Consider the following 15,109-nt stretch of genomic DNA (forward strand, 5'->3'; position numbering starts at 1 on the left):
TAGGGAAGTTATTATATATCTTTTAGCAAAACACACAAATCATAGAGGCATATAACATGGTTTTAGTATTTCTATAACTCATTAAAATTATATTCTTTCAAGGACAGGGAAGCCTGCCTTGCTGTAGTCCAAAGAGTAGCACACACAACTGAGGGACTGAACAAAAAATAATATAAATGTGTAGGATATAAAACAAATAACACTTGCAGGCAGTATATATTTTCACATGAATTGCCTATAACCTGAATTAATGAACAACTGTTAGAGTCAGAGGGAATTTTATGCAAGAGTGGATTACATTATAAAGTCAATCATACCACCTGTATTTTACTTTAACCTACTATATAAAGCACCAACTTCTTATGTGTTGTGTGATTTTTCAAGAAAAAGAAAATCATGAGCCCACAAATATCTTCCACCTTCCTTCACAATCTTTCTATCCTATCATGCGTGACTGAGGCAATTCAGGCCATTATAACAATCCAATGGACTGAGGGGCTTAAACAAAGAAAATTTACATCTTCCAATTCTGGAGGCTTGAAGACTGAGATCAGAGAGGCAGTGAGGTTGGGTTATGGAGAGAACAAGCTTCCTAATTTCCTCACTTTGTCAGGGGAGGGGAGCTCAAGTCTCTTCATTTGATTCTAAGGGCACTAAATGGCTCAAGGATCTTCAGCTCTATGATCTCAGCTAAACCTAGTTACCTCCTAAGGTAACTCCAAATCCCATCACCCTGGGGACTAAGGCTTCAAGATATGAATTTGTGGGGTGTGGGGTGTATGGGAGGTGGGGTAGGAGTTCATAGAAACCCATCACCATGAAGAGAAAGCAAGATTACAGTAAACTCATCAATATTCCAGTGGTCATCCTCCTCTCTATGTTTTTGCCATATCCACACCCTAGCTGCCTGCAAACAGCCAAGGCTGTGGTGCCTCCCGTGTGTCCAATACGAGTGCTCTGATCAAGCCAGGTTGAAGGCTGTGCTCTCTCCCCACTCTCCATTCCTGCTCCTTTGTTGGCTGACAAAATCATTTCCCTGCAACCACTGGAGAGAGAGAGAGAATATTACTCAGATCATGGAAATCTTACAAAGTATTTCCAGTTTATTCCAAGCCCCACGTGACCTGCCTGAACCCTCCCTGCACAGCATTAGTGACCTTCACTTTTTCCCAAGTTAACTACATACTTCACTACATCAGTGTTTGCACAGTCCACCCAGTGACCCAACAAAATCCCGGTAATTAAAAGCATTATTTGTTTCACATACGATAATATACATGTTTCAATGCTATTCTCTCAGATCATCCCACCCTTGCCTTCTCCCACAGAGTCCAAAAAAGTGTTCTATACATCTGTGTCTCTTTTGCTGTCTTGCATGTAGGGTTATCATTACCATCTTTCTAAATTCCATATATATATGCATTAGTATACTGTATTGGTGTTTTTCTTTCTGGCTTACTTCACTCTGTATAATAGGCTCCAGTTTCATCCACCTCATTAGAACTGATTCAAATGTATTTCAGGATGCGGAATACATGTAAACCCATGGCTGATTCATGTCAATGTATAGCAAAAACCACTACAATATTGTAAAGTGATTAGCCTCTAATTAAAATACATAAATTTTAAAAATATATAAATAAAAGCATTCTTTGTTTGATCAACAATTATTCAGGTTCTTGAACTTCTCCCAAGAGGGTCTGAGGGTTTTCATGTAAAATTCATTTCGAATAAGAATTGTAACTCTGTTCAGGAAGAAACCACACTCTTGACATCAGATCACCTCCAAAATCTGATCAGAATTCCTCACCACCCACTCTTGTTATCTGATAATGTTGTGTTCCCTTCAGCAAGAAATCTTCTAGATTGGTTCATCCAGAATCCCTCCCAGATCTGATGTCTCCTCTTAGAAATTTTACACCTAGCAAAATCCTGCTTCTTAGCATTGAATCCACACTTGTGCCTGTTGAATTGCAAATAAAGCCCATTTTCATAATGGGGTATATTTTCCTGTATTGCATAGTTTTGGATAAAATGTGACTTTACCACTGACACCTGTGTCCGTCTCTGATTTTGCTGTGTCACAACTTCACAGCTGATTACTGCCCAGGCAAGGAAGGTCCCCTGAATACCTTTCATGTTCCCACATCCTCGAATGGCCCATTTGGAATCTGGCCACATTTAGAGCTCTTGTATTAGCTCTTGCTCCCAGGATGTCCCACACTTCTGAAAACTGCTACACCACCACAGCACTGTATGACTCACCTGGAGCATCATCTCCACATCTCAAAATCCTTCATCACAACTGCAAAATTCCTCTTGAATATAAACAATCTTATTCATATATTCCAGGGTTGAGGTTGTGGATATTTTGATCGGGGAGGGCATGATTCATCTGTATCCTGGAACCAGGCAGGAGTCCTCTGGCTCAGAACATGTTCCATCACTTAGCCCTTGATCTATGTACTCCTTTCTGGGCATTGAGAAGGTGGAGGACAAAGGTTGAGAGTGGAAGTGGGCTGATGAATTCTAGTGCTCCATGACCTTACACACACACACACACACACACACACAGTCTAAAATTGGCTCTTAAACTGAACTGACCAGAAGTACTTGAATCAGATCATTAAGGGTTCCAATGTAAGTTTAAAACTTTGCTACCAGGTTAATAATTGGGCTCCTTGACCAGTAGCAAGCACTAACATGGTTGGTGGAGGATTTCCCTACTCTCTCTAAAAGAGTGGAAATGAGGGTGGAATTGAGCCAGAGAGGACCTTTATCCTTCCTCTCTTCTTCACCTGGTGTCTCAAAGTGAAGAGGCTCAGCATCTCTGGCAGATGTGGTAGGTACTGGTGGGGGGGTGGGGTGGGCGGTGCTTGTTAAAACACTGATGTTGGTCTCACCCTCTGAATTTCTGGACAGTGGGTCTGGGCTGGGGCTGGGAAGCCACTTTTTGAAAAGTTCTCAGGGTTTCTCTGATGATCCAGTACTTAAGAAGTCTCCTTGCAATACAGGGAACACTGGTTTGACCCCTGGTCTGTGAGAGTCCCACATGCCATGGAGCTGTGGGCCCCTGCACCACCACTACTGAGCCAGCGCTCTAGAGCCTGAGATCCACAACTACGGCAGCCAGATCGTTCAGAGCCTGTGCTCCACAGGAGAAACCACCACACGAGAAGTGTATAGCCCCTCTCTCTGCAACCAGAGAAAGCCTGAGAGCAGAAGTGAAGACCTACCACAGCCAAAAATAAAATAAATGGATAAAATAAATAAAATCTTTAAACATAAATTTTAAATAAGTTCTCAGTTGATGCTGATACTACTGGGGGACCAGACATTGGGAACCACTGTAGTAGATGGAGCCACTCCACTTTTATTTAATCAGTGCAGTTTTTGGATAACAGGTTCTTCAGAGAAAGCAATGTGGAAAAATCTTAATCTTATTCTCTTTCATACTTCCTCCTGGAAGAGAAGAGCCCATGACTCCAATATTTAATTACAAAGCTCAAAGTGGGCAGAACATAGCTGGCATAGAGCAGTATTTAACATCAACCAACAGAACTTCCAGTTCCACGACTTCCAGGCTGTGTGCCTTTGAAGAAGTTACTGCTCCTCTCTGAATCTATCTCTCCTTCTATGGCATGGGCACCATATGCTCTCTAACTCAGATAAAAACACAAAGTCCAGAGCTTGGGGCGGAATAAGTCCTCCGTAAATGGCAGGACTGTTGTTTGACATTCAAAGACCACAAGGTGAAACAGCCATGGCGACAAACAGAACCTGAGGCAGAGTCTCACATGTCAGCCATCCCCGCACTGGGACGACCCAGAGGGATGGTATGGGGAGGGAGGAGGGAGGAGGGTTCAGGATGGGGAACACATGTATACCTGTGACGGATTCATTTTGATATTTGGCAAAACTAATACAATTATGTAAAGTTTAAAAATAAAATAAAAGAAAAGAAATCTTTGCCTAAACAATTTAAATAAAATTTTGCCTACACACACACACAAAAAAAATTGTGATGCTTTGATTTTGGAAGCCAGTAACTTAAGAGAAAACCCTGGGAGCCAAATTCAGCCCACTGGCTGGAACAAGGCTGTCCTCTGGTAGCCCATTAGACAATTATTTATAGTTGGCTATGGCTTAGGCTCCCAGTTGGCGCAGTGGTAAAGAACCTGCCTGCAATACAGGAGACTCAAGAGGTGGGGGTTGAATCCCTGGGTTGTGAACACTCCCTGAAGTATGAAACAGCAACTCACTCAAGTATTCTTGCCTGGAAATTTCCATGGACAGAGGAGTGTGTTGGGCTACAGTCCTTCGAGTGGCAAAGAGTCGGACTCAATTGAGCATGCAGACACCTATAAGGCTTAGGTTCAGGGTTTCTCTGATTGGCACTAATCCAGGGAGCAGATGTGAAAGAAAATCTGAATCAGATTTCTCCATCCAGCGACTTTCTGTTTTCTCTTGGAAACCATCTGAGGTGTTTTTAGGTGTACAGATGCTAGGAGAAGTGATACCTAAAATTGAAAGACTAAGCCTTGCTGCCCTACAAACAATTTGGGACTGATTCCGAGGTCCCAGTTTTGAGCCAGACATTATCTTGCTCCCAGCTCACTTCACACCCTGGATCTCAGGTTCTTTGTTTGAGGAAGAAATTGTTTCTGATGTTCCTGTGACATGTTAGGTACCCAGGCTAACCTCTGAGTCTGACTTTCCTGCTGGGTCCTGTTTATCCTGGAATTTGACTCCCACAGTCACTGGAAAAGAAGTTTGGCTGCAGGTGATTTCTGAAACCCAAGTCCCCAACTGCCACCTGGGGCTCTTCTCATCCATTGTCCACTTCAGTTGTAGGAGAGCAGTTTCCTCCACTCAAATCCCCAGTCTCAGGTCAAACTGTCTGGCATCTTCCAACATGAGACTGTAAACCCACATCCCCAGGGCCAAGTGGGAGGTGGGTGAAGGACTGTAGGTGGGGGCCAGGGAGACCTGGAGGACACTGGACCCCACATCAGGGAAGCTGCTTCTGAGTTAATGCTGAGTGATACCGTTTAGGAATGTGCATCAGTGCTGCTACATGTTTCTTTTACTGTTTTTCCCCAGGGGATATTGGGAGTAAATTGTGAAACAAAACTTAATTTTTCCTTCTGAAATACTTCATTCTGTATGACAGTCTCTAGCTTCATCCATGTGTATGCAAGTGGTATATTTTTTCCTTTTTAAGGCTGAATAATATTCCCTTGTGTATATATGTCACATTGTCTTTAACCACTCCTCTATTGATAGACATTTATGTTGCTTCCACGTCCTGGCTACTGTAAATAGTGCTGCAATGAACATTGGGATACATGTATCTTTTGGAATTATGGTTTTTTTCTGGGTATATGTCCAGGAGCAAAGGATATATGGACTCTAGAAAAAAATAGTACAACTGAATCTACTTTCAAAGCAGAAATAGAGACATAGACATAGAAAACAAACTTACGGACATCAAGAAAGGAAGGGGGAGGGATAAATTGGGAGACTTGGGTTGACATATGCATACTGCTATGTATAAAATAGATAACTAATAAGAATCTACTGTATAGCACAGGGGATAAAAGAGAATGTACAGTCTGTAGGATGTATATTAAGTTAACTTTTAAAATACATTCCAAAATACAGTAGGTTCAGACAGATATTGCTTGATTTCACTTATATGAATTACCTAGAATAGGCAAATTCATAGAGTCAGAAAGTACATTGTTGGGGGTGTGGTGTGTGGGGGTGGGGAAGGACTTAGTATTTAATGGGGACAGAGTCAGTTTCAGTTCAGTTCAGTTCAGTCGCTCAGTCGTGTCCAACTCTTTGTGACCCCACGAATCACAGCACGCCAGGCCTCCCTGTCCATCACCAACTCCCAGAGTTCACTCAGACTCACATCCATAGAGTCGGTGATGCCATCCAGCCATCTCATCCTCTGTCATCCCCTTTTCCTCCTGCCCCCAATCCCTCCCAGTATCAGAGTCTTTTCCAATGAGTCAGCTCTTCGAATGAGGTGGCCAAAGTACTGGAGTTTCAGTTTTGATGAAATAGAGTTATATCATTTTTGTGTTGACCAATCATGATACAATGGTATTAAGTGAGTAATAGTTACATAATCATAGTAGTGAAAGATGTTAATTATTTTCACAATCAATAGCCAGACAAAAATAAAAGATAATTACAATTGCAAGCCATAATGTGAACATGATTAATGATTCCCTGGTGGCTCGGATGGTAAAGAATCTGCCTGTGATGCCAGAGACCTGGGTTCAACCCTTGGGTCAGGAAGATCCCCTGGAAAAGAAAATAGCAACCCACTCCAGTATTCTTACCTGGAAAATCCCATGGATGGAGGAGCTTGGCAGGCTACACTCCATGGGGTCACAAAGAGTCAGACACGACTGAGTGACTTCACGTTCGTTCATAAAATAATTAAGTACAGTTTGGGGGCGGGGGTCAAGCCAAGTGATGTGGTAAGTGGAAGTGAATACATGCATATGTTTTCATCCACCCAGTCTGTCTATGTCTTTTGAATGGTGCACTTAATCCATTTACACTAAAGGTAATTATAAATATGTATGATCCTATTACCATTTTCCTAATTGTTTTGCGTTTATTTTCTGTAGGTTTTTTCCTTCTCTTGTGTTTCCTGCCTAAAGAAACTCCTTTAGCATTTGTTGTAAAGCTGGTCTGTGGTGCTGAATTCTCCTAATTTTTGCTTTACTGGAAAGCTTTTGATTTCTCTATCAAATCTGAAGGATAGTCTTGCCGTGTAGAGTATTTTTGGTTGTAGTTTCTTCCTTTTCATTACTTTACATATATCATACCACTCCCTTCTGGCTTGCAGAGTTTCTGTTGAGAAATCAGCTGATAGCCTGATGGGACTTTGAATGTTATTTGTCATCTTGCCCTTGGTGCTTTTAATATTTTTTCTTTATCTTTAATTTTTGTCAGATTGATTACTATGTGCTTGGTGTGTTCCTCCTTGGGTTTATCCTTCCTGGGACTCTGTGCTTCCTGGACTTGGTTGACTATTACCTTTCCCATGTTTGGGAATGTTTTAGCTACTATCTCTTCAAATATTTTTTCAGGTCCTTTCTCTCTCTCTTCTCCTTCTGGGACTTTTATAATGCGAACATTGGTACGTTTAATGTTGTCCCAGAGGTCTCTTAGGCTGTCTTCATTTCTTTTCATTCTTTTATCAATATTCTGTTCTGTGGCAGTGATTTCCACCATTCCGTCCTCCAAGTCATTTATCTGTTCTTCTGCCTCAGTTATTCTGCTATGGATTTCTTTTAGTGTATTATTCATCTCTCTTTGTTCTTTAGTTCTATGTCTTTGATAAACAATTCTTGCATCTTCTCAGTCTTTGCCTCCATTGTTTTCCCAAGATCCTGGATCATCTTTGCTATCATTATTCTGAATTCTTTTTCTGAGAGGTTGCCTATCTCGACTTCATTTAGTTGTTTAGTTTTTTAATTTATTTATTTGTCTTAATTGGAGGCTAATTATATTATTGTGGTGGTTTTTGCCATACATCGACACGAATCAGCCATGGGTGTACATGTGTCCGCCCATCCTGAAACCTTTCCCACCTTCATCCCCACTCCATCCCCCTGGGTTGTCCCAGAGCACCAACTTTGAGTGTCCTGCTTCATGCATCAAACTTGCACTGGTCATGTGTTTTACATATGGTAATATGCATGTTTCAGTGCTATTCTCTCAAATCATCCCACGCTTGCCTTCTCCCACATCATCCGAAAGTCTATTTTTTACATCTGTGTCTCTTTTGCTGTCTTGCATATAAGGTTGTCATTACCATCTTTCTAAATTCCATATATATGCATTAATGTACTGTATTGGTGTTTCTCTTTCTGACTTACTTCACCCTGTATAATCAGCTCCAATTTCATCCACCTCATTAGAACTGACTCAAATGCATTCTTTTTCATCAAAAGTGAAAGTGAACTCTCTCAGTCATGTCCAACTCTTTGTGACCCCATGGACTGTAGCCTGCCAGGCTCCTCAGCCCATGGGATTCTCTAGGCAAGAATACTAGAATGGGTTGCCATTTCCTTCTCCTTGTTATCTTCCTGACTCAGGGATCAAACTGGGTCTCCCACACTGCAGGCAGATTCTTTACTGTCTGAGCCACCAGAGTCTCCTATATTCTTTTCTATAGCTGAGTAATATTCCATTGTGTATATGTACCACAACTTTCTTATCCATTTGTCTGCCAATGGACATCTAGGTTGCTTCCATGTCCTAGCTATAGTAAACAGTGATGCAATGAACATTGAGGTACACGTGTTTCTTTCAGTTCTGGTTTCCTCAGTGTGTATGTCCAGCAGTGGGATTGCTGGGTCACATGGCAGTTCTATTTCCAGTTTTTCAGGGAATCTCCACACTGTTCTCCACAGTAGCTGTACTAGTTTGCATTCCCACCAACAGTGTAAGAGGGTTCCCTTTTCTCCACACCCTCTCCAGCATTTATTGTTTGTAGTCCTTTTGATGGCAGCCATTCAGATGAGTGTGTGATGGTACCTCGTTGTGGTTTTGATTTGCATTTCTCTGATAATGAGTGATGTTGAACATCTTTTCATGTGTTTATTAGCCATCTGTATGTCTTCTTTGGAGAAATGTGCGTTTAGTTCTTTGGTCCACTTTTTGATTGGGTCGTTTATTTTTCTGGTACTGAGCTGCATGAGCTGCTTGTATATTTTGGAGATTAATTATTTGTCAGTTGCTTCATTTGCTATTATTTTCTCCCATTCTGAAGGCTACCTTTTCACCTTGCTTATAGTTTCCTTCATTGTGCCAAAGCTTTTAAGTTTAATTAGGTCCCATTTGTTTATCTTTGCTTTTATTTCCATTATTCTGTGAGGTGGGTCATAGAGGATCTTGCTGTGATTTATTGTCAGAGAGTGTTCTGCCTTCTAAGAGTTTCATAGTTTCTGCTCTTACGTTTAGATCTTTAACCCATTTTGAGTTTATTTTTATGTATGGTGTCAGAGAGTGTTCTAGTTTCATTCTTTTACAGGTGGTTGACCAGTTTTCCCAGCACCACTTGCTAAAGAGATTGTCTTTTCTCTATTGTATCTTTATCTTTTTGCCTTCTTTGTCAAAGATAAGGTGTACATAGGTGTGTGGATTTATCTCTGGGCTTTCTATTTTGTTCCATTGATCTGTATTTCTGTCTTTGTGCCAGTACCATACTGTCTTAATGACTGTAGCTTTGTAGTATAATCTGAAGTCAGGAAGGTTGATTCCTCCAGTTCCATTTTTATGGGATTTTATCTTGTCCTTTCATCTGGGACATGACTTTCTTATTTTTTTATCATGATTAACTCTGTAATATAGTTTTTGTTTCAGCTGCTGTGAGACTGTGCTTCTTCTTGCTTCTTATCTGTGGCCTCTGGTGGATGAGGCTAAGAGGCTCATGCAAGCTTCTCGATGGGAGGGAATAGCAATGGGAAAACCTGGCTCTTGCTCTAGTGGGCAGGGCCTTGCTCAGTAAAGCTTTAATCTAATTATCTGCTGAGGGTTGCGGTTGCATTCCCTCCCTGGTAGTTGTTTGGCCTGAGGCAACACAACTCGGGGTCTATGGACTCTATGATAGGGTTAATGGTGAACTCCAAGAGAGTTTATGCCACCAGAGACCTTCCAGTGCATCAGTCCCTGTGATGAGCCCTTGCAGACCCATGCCTCCACAGGAGACCCCCAAACAATGGCAGGTAGCTTTGATTCAGGATCCTGTGGGGTCACTGCTCCTCTCCTCTGGGTCTTAGTGTGTGCAAAATTTTGTTTGTGCTCTCCAAGACTGGAGTCTCTATTTGCTTCAGTTCTCTGGAAGGCCTGTAATCAACTCCCATTGGCTTTCAATGCCAGATTCCCTGGGGATTCCCAGTCGCTTTTCAGATTCTCAAGCTGGGAGGCCTGATGTGGGGTTCAGAACCTTTAAAATAGCTCAAGAACTTCTTTGGTATTATTGTTCTCCAGTTTGTGGGTCAACCACCCAGGTATGGGATTTGATTTTTTCATGATTATGCCCTTTCTACAGTCTTGATGGGGCTTCTTCTTTGCCTTTGGATGTGGGGTATTGACTTTTTTTATTTTCATTTTTTAGCAGGTTCCAGCATCCTCCCGTCCATGGTTGTTTAACAGCTGGTTGCACTTTTGGTGTTCTCGCACGATGAGAGGACCACATGTCCTTCTACTCTGCCATCTTGAACTGAAAGCCTAATGCACTGTATTTGTTATAATTCTCTGGATCTCCTGTCTTACTAGTCTATTAAGATGCAGAAAATATTTTCCCTTGTTCTGTGTTCTCATATCTAGAGTTGTACTATTACAAATATTCTCTATAAGGTTATGGATATGCCTCATGACCTCAAGATGTTTAACTATGTCAGAAGCCTGAGTTCAAATTGAGTAGTGCAAGAGACACTGATTTTATGAAGTAGATGAGATATAAGATATATAGGTAGTTACATTTATAAATTCATAATAAAACAAAGAGAGGCACAAGACACAAATAATTTGAAAACAAGTGAGAACAAATTAAGCAATGATTAGTAGAACTAATTATCACCTGATGTCAGTAATCCATCAGGTTCACAGGGTAGCCATCTGGAAAAGCCAAATTCTGGAAAAGTCAGTTAGAGAAAAAAAGATAAATGCTTCATCTTTGTTTACAAGGGTATAAATTATCAACTCTTTGAAAGTCATTGTAAAAGGAAAGGTTTTGTGGAAAACAAAGATTAATATTAAAACCTGTACAAAAACCACTGAGCTGAAGTTGAGACCAGAAATAAAATTTCCAAACCGATTTTTGTTTGCTTGTTTCATTCATTTTAAACCAATGGACATCTTAGGTTAGTTATTATATGTTTGTATTTTTATCTACTTTTAAGGTTGTGTTTTTTTTTTTAATAGATACCAATAAAGTGGCTCTTCATAAAAATAGGGGTGAGAGGGAAATTCAAGAGAGAGGGGATACATGTATGCTGATGGCTGATTTGTGCTGTTGTGTGGCAGAAACCAACACTACATTGTAAAGAAATTACCTTGAAAATTAAAATTCAATTGTTAAAAGTTGATAACATATTCTTTTGCAACTTATGGAGTCTTGAAGCACAGTATTATTTTTAGAAAAATAAAATTTTCCAATTGAGAAGTTTCTCCAGTTTAAGGATTTACTGAAGAGTAGTATTTTAATAGCAATTTATACCAATAGAGATGCAAGAGGCATTCACACATGATGGTGCAAACGATGTGGCTTTCATAACCTCTAGAAACCTCAGTCCCAATAAATAGACTAAGAAAGTAAAAAGTCTCTTTTATACAGCTGATGAAACAAAGGTTAAGTTGTCAAAGGTCTCTGAAAGTTGGCATAGAATCCCAGTTTATTAGATTGGTTGTCAGATGTATAACATATGTGTACCTTCCTCATGGCAGTGACCAAGGTATCAATACTTCTCAAAGAAGCAGGATGATAAATACAAGTTACTCCTCAAAGTCCATTGCATTTGTTTTTGTTTGTTTGTTTGTTTCTGTAAGATTAGAATTCTGAAAATATATTTTATCAAGCTGGCTTTTCCTAAGTATTTGCAAAACTATCAAATTTGGAATATCAAAAGAACCCCATTTGGTCCTCTGTTGTCATAGTCCTGAATAAAATTTATCTCCAACACTTAAACTTGGGTCTGTCTCTCATTTTCTTTGGCACAATTCCCACAGCTGATGACTGCTCAGACAGGAAAAGTTCTTCTCGGTATCCCCAGGTTCTCACATACCCAAGAATGACAAACCTGGAGTCTGGTCACTGTTGTAGACTTCCATATCAGCTGGCGGGTTTTCTTCAGAGAATTATTTATAATTTTTTTTAAAAACAACTTTTGGCTGTGCTCAGTCTTTGTTGCTGCATGGGCTTTCTCTAGTTGTTGTGAATGGGGGCAACTGTTTACAGCAGTGCTTGGTTTCCTCATTGTGGTGGCTTCTCTCTTTCTTTTTAATGGCTGGATAATATTCCATTATACACACTCACACACAACTCATCTTCTTTTTCCATTTTTCTTTTGTTGAATGTCTAGGCTGTTTCCATTCTTGGCTACTGTAAATAATACTATGAATATAACTGTGAGTGTATGTTTTTGAATAATTGTTTTTTTCTGGATATTTGCCCAGCAGTGAGATTGCTAGACCATGTAACAATTCTATTTTTAGTTTTTGGAGTGTCTCCATACTATTTTCCATAGTGGTTGCACCAATTTACATTCCTACCAACAGTGTAAGAGGCTTCCCTTTTTGTCACACACTCACGCATTATTAAGTAGTTTAAAATTCCCTTTTATTTATTACTTGACTGGAGATGCTAACTACAAAGGAATGAAGGGTGAGCCTTCAGAACAGTGCCTCTTTGGAATTTAATAGAAGCTGTGATCCCATAGAGACAACTTAGACTTCTCAATTTCCAAATTTCCACTAACATCACACTAAGTCTCTCTGACCATTGTTTCCAACATTTAGGTTTCCTGGCAACTTGGGAGACTCCTTCCAATCCTGTCAGCTAATTATTCTCTGCACAGAAATGGGCAGGTTCCTGTACTTGGCAGTGACCTTCGTTCAACAGTTTACACATAGGGAAAATATGAGTGAAGTTTAGGTTTTCTCTTAAGGTTACCTGAAGGAATGCATAAAAAGTGTCTGTGTGGTTGCTCACCAGTTTCTGTTCAATAAAAGAGATGTCTATGCTTATTGTTGTTACTAATCTCAATCTAATTGCAGGGCATTAATAAAAGATATTGATGGCCTAGGATTTAAAATGTCACGAGTAGAGTCCAGTTTAAACCTATTTTATGTAAAAGCCATTTATATAAATGAGAGAAATATGGTAAAAGTGATCTTCCGGAAAGTGACCAAGACAGAATACCCCTCAGAGTGTCTTCATCTTGGTGGCCACAGATGTTAAGAATAATTTGGGCATCAAATAACTGGGGTGGGTGTTAAACTGACTTAAACTAAAACTGAAGTCGCTCAGTCGTGTCTGACTCTTTGTGACCCCATAGACTGTAGCCTACCAGGCTCCTCTGTCCATGGGATTTTCCAGGCAATCGTACTGGAGTGGATTGCCATTTCCTTCTCCAGGGGATCTTCCCAACCCAGGGCTCGAACCCTGGTCTCCCGCATTGTAGACACTTAACCATCTGAGCCACCAGGGAAGTCCAGGGTGGGTGTTAGGCATGGAAAATTATTAAAGGTGGACAAAGGGGCTCCCTTTATGTGTGGCCATAGACTTCAAAGAAATCCTTGTATGATGCAGCCTCAAGTGGAAATCATACCTGAATGTGGTAGAACATTAAATACCAATAAGTGTTTCCATATTTAGTGCAGAAAAGTTGTTGGTATTTATGAAGAGAAAAACAGGAACTTATTTCTGTGCCTAACGGTGTCACTTTGATCAGAATCTGTGTTGAACATAGCTAGTTAGGAGGAAACAGTAATGATCTAAATGCACTAGGGAAGGGGCCAATGCAATTATGGTTCGTTTGGCTTCTACTCCAGTATTCTTGCCTGCAGAATCCCATGGATAGAGGAGCCTGGCGGGCTACAGTTCATGGGCTCCTAAAGAGTTGGACACGACTGAAGTGACTTAGCATGAAAACACACACACCCATGAAAACTGGCTGGGAAATTTGCTATTTGAAAATCGTCCTCAGTGAAAAAAAATAAATAAGTAAATAAACAAACCTCAGCTGGTAGCACTTGCCCCTGGATGACAGGGTTATTTGGAGCTGAACAAGGTTTATTTCTTCTCTGGCTCCAAGTTCCCAACGAACCCAGAGTGCCCACCTTTAGTGCCTCTCAGTCTTGGAAATATCTGATTCCAGTATTCACACCCCTTCCTCTTCTCACATCTTAGATTTATTCTTTTCTTGCAGTTGGTTGTTCTGATCTCAACTTTTGGGGAAAAAAATGCCATCTAAGATGACAGTGTCTCCTCTAAACCATTCTCTTTTCCTATATTTCTTTATTTTATTTTATTTATTTTTGTAGCCTGGAGTCATCATTTCTGTGGGGGCTTTTCTCTACTTGTGTTGAGAGAGGGCTACTTTCTAGTTGCTGTGCATGGGCTTCTCACTGCAGTAGCTTCTTATTGTGATAGCTTCTCTTGTTGTGGAGCACAGGCTCAATAGTTGTGGCACATGGACTGAACTGCCCTGTGTCGTGAAATCTTCCCCAACCAGGGATCAAATCTGTGTATCCTGCATTGTTTGGTCAGATTCTTCACCAATGAGTAACAGGGAAGCCCTCTTTTACTATCTTAACATCACCTAGAGCAAGGTCTTTAAATTTCCCTGTTTCCAAAAAAATAGAAATAAAAAAGAAAACTTTAAAAAAGAAACATTGCTGCTATCACTCACGTTGTCTCTTTAGGAATGTCCAGCTGAAAACTGTCCAAACCCCTCTTATTCTCGCTGAGATTTTGACCTGTCCACCTTCAGAGAAGGCTTGACTTAAGGCTGGAAGAACCACCACATCCCCAAAGCTCTTCCCTGGCTGCCTGAATAGGCTCACAATCTCCTGGGTTTCCCAAATAACTCCTGAGTGAAAAGCTGATACAGGGATGAGTGTATTTTGTTTTCTTTTATAACATACCATTGTTTTCATGAGACTGTTTTAATCATGGACATATTGCTAATTTTGATTTGGCCAAAGTTCCCCCAACAATGTTTCTGTCAACTTTTTTTTTTTCCTTGTTCAGTGGCAGGAACCAAAAATCCCTTTCCTGTCTGACACACAAGAATACAACTGTCCATATTGGTAGAATTCAGTCAGTATTAGAGAAGTGAGTCTGTGAATAGGTCCTGGATCACCCAGACACACCATCATTCTATTTGTTTCCTGAATGTGTATCTATTTCAATCAACTACTCTAGATAAATACGATGATCTAATCAGGATAAATCCAATGGATCCTCTATATTCTAATCAGGTGTTCCTTTCTGATTGGATTAACAATGGGATAGAGGGGTTATGGGGGGAAAAAAGGTATATAAAAGTCTGAAGCACTTGAGAAGAGAGGC

This window comes from Bos indicus x Bos taurus, chromosome 16 (genome assembly GCF_003369695.1).
Source record: "Bos indicus x Bos taurus breed Angus x Brahman F1 hybrid chromosome 16, Bos_hybrid_MaternalHap_v2.0, whole genome shotgun sequence".
In the NCBI taxonomy this organism is placed as follows: domain Eukaryota; kingdom Metazoa; phylum Chordata; class Mammalia; order Artiodactyla; family Bovidae; genus Bos; species Bos indicus x Bos taurus.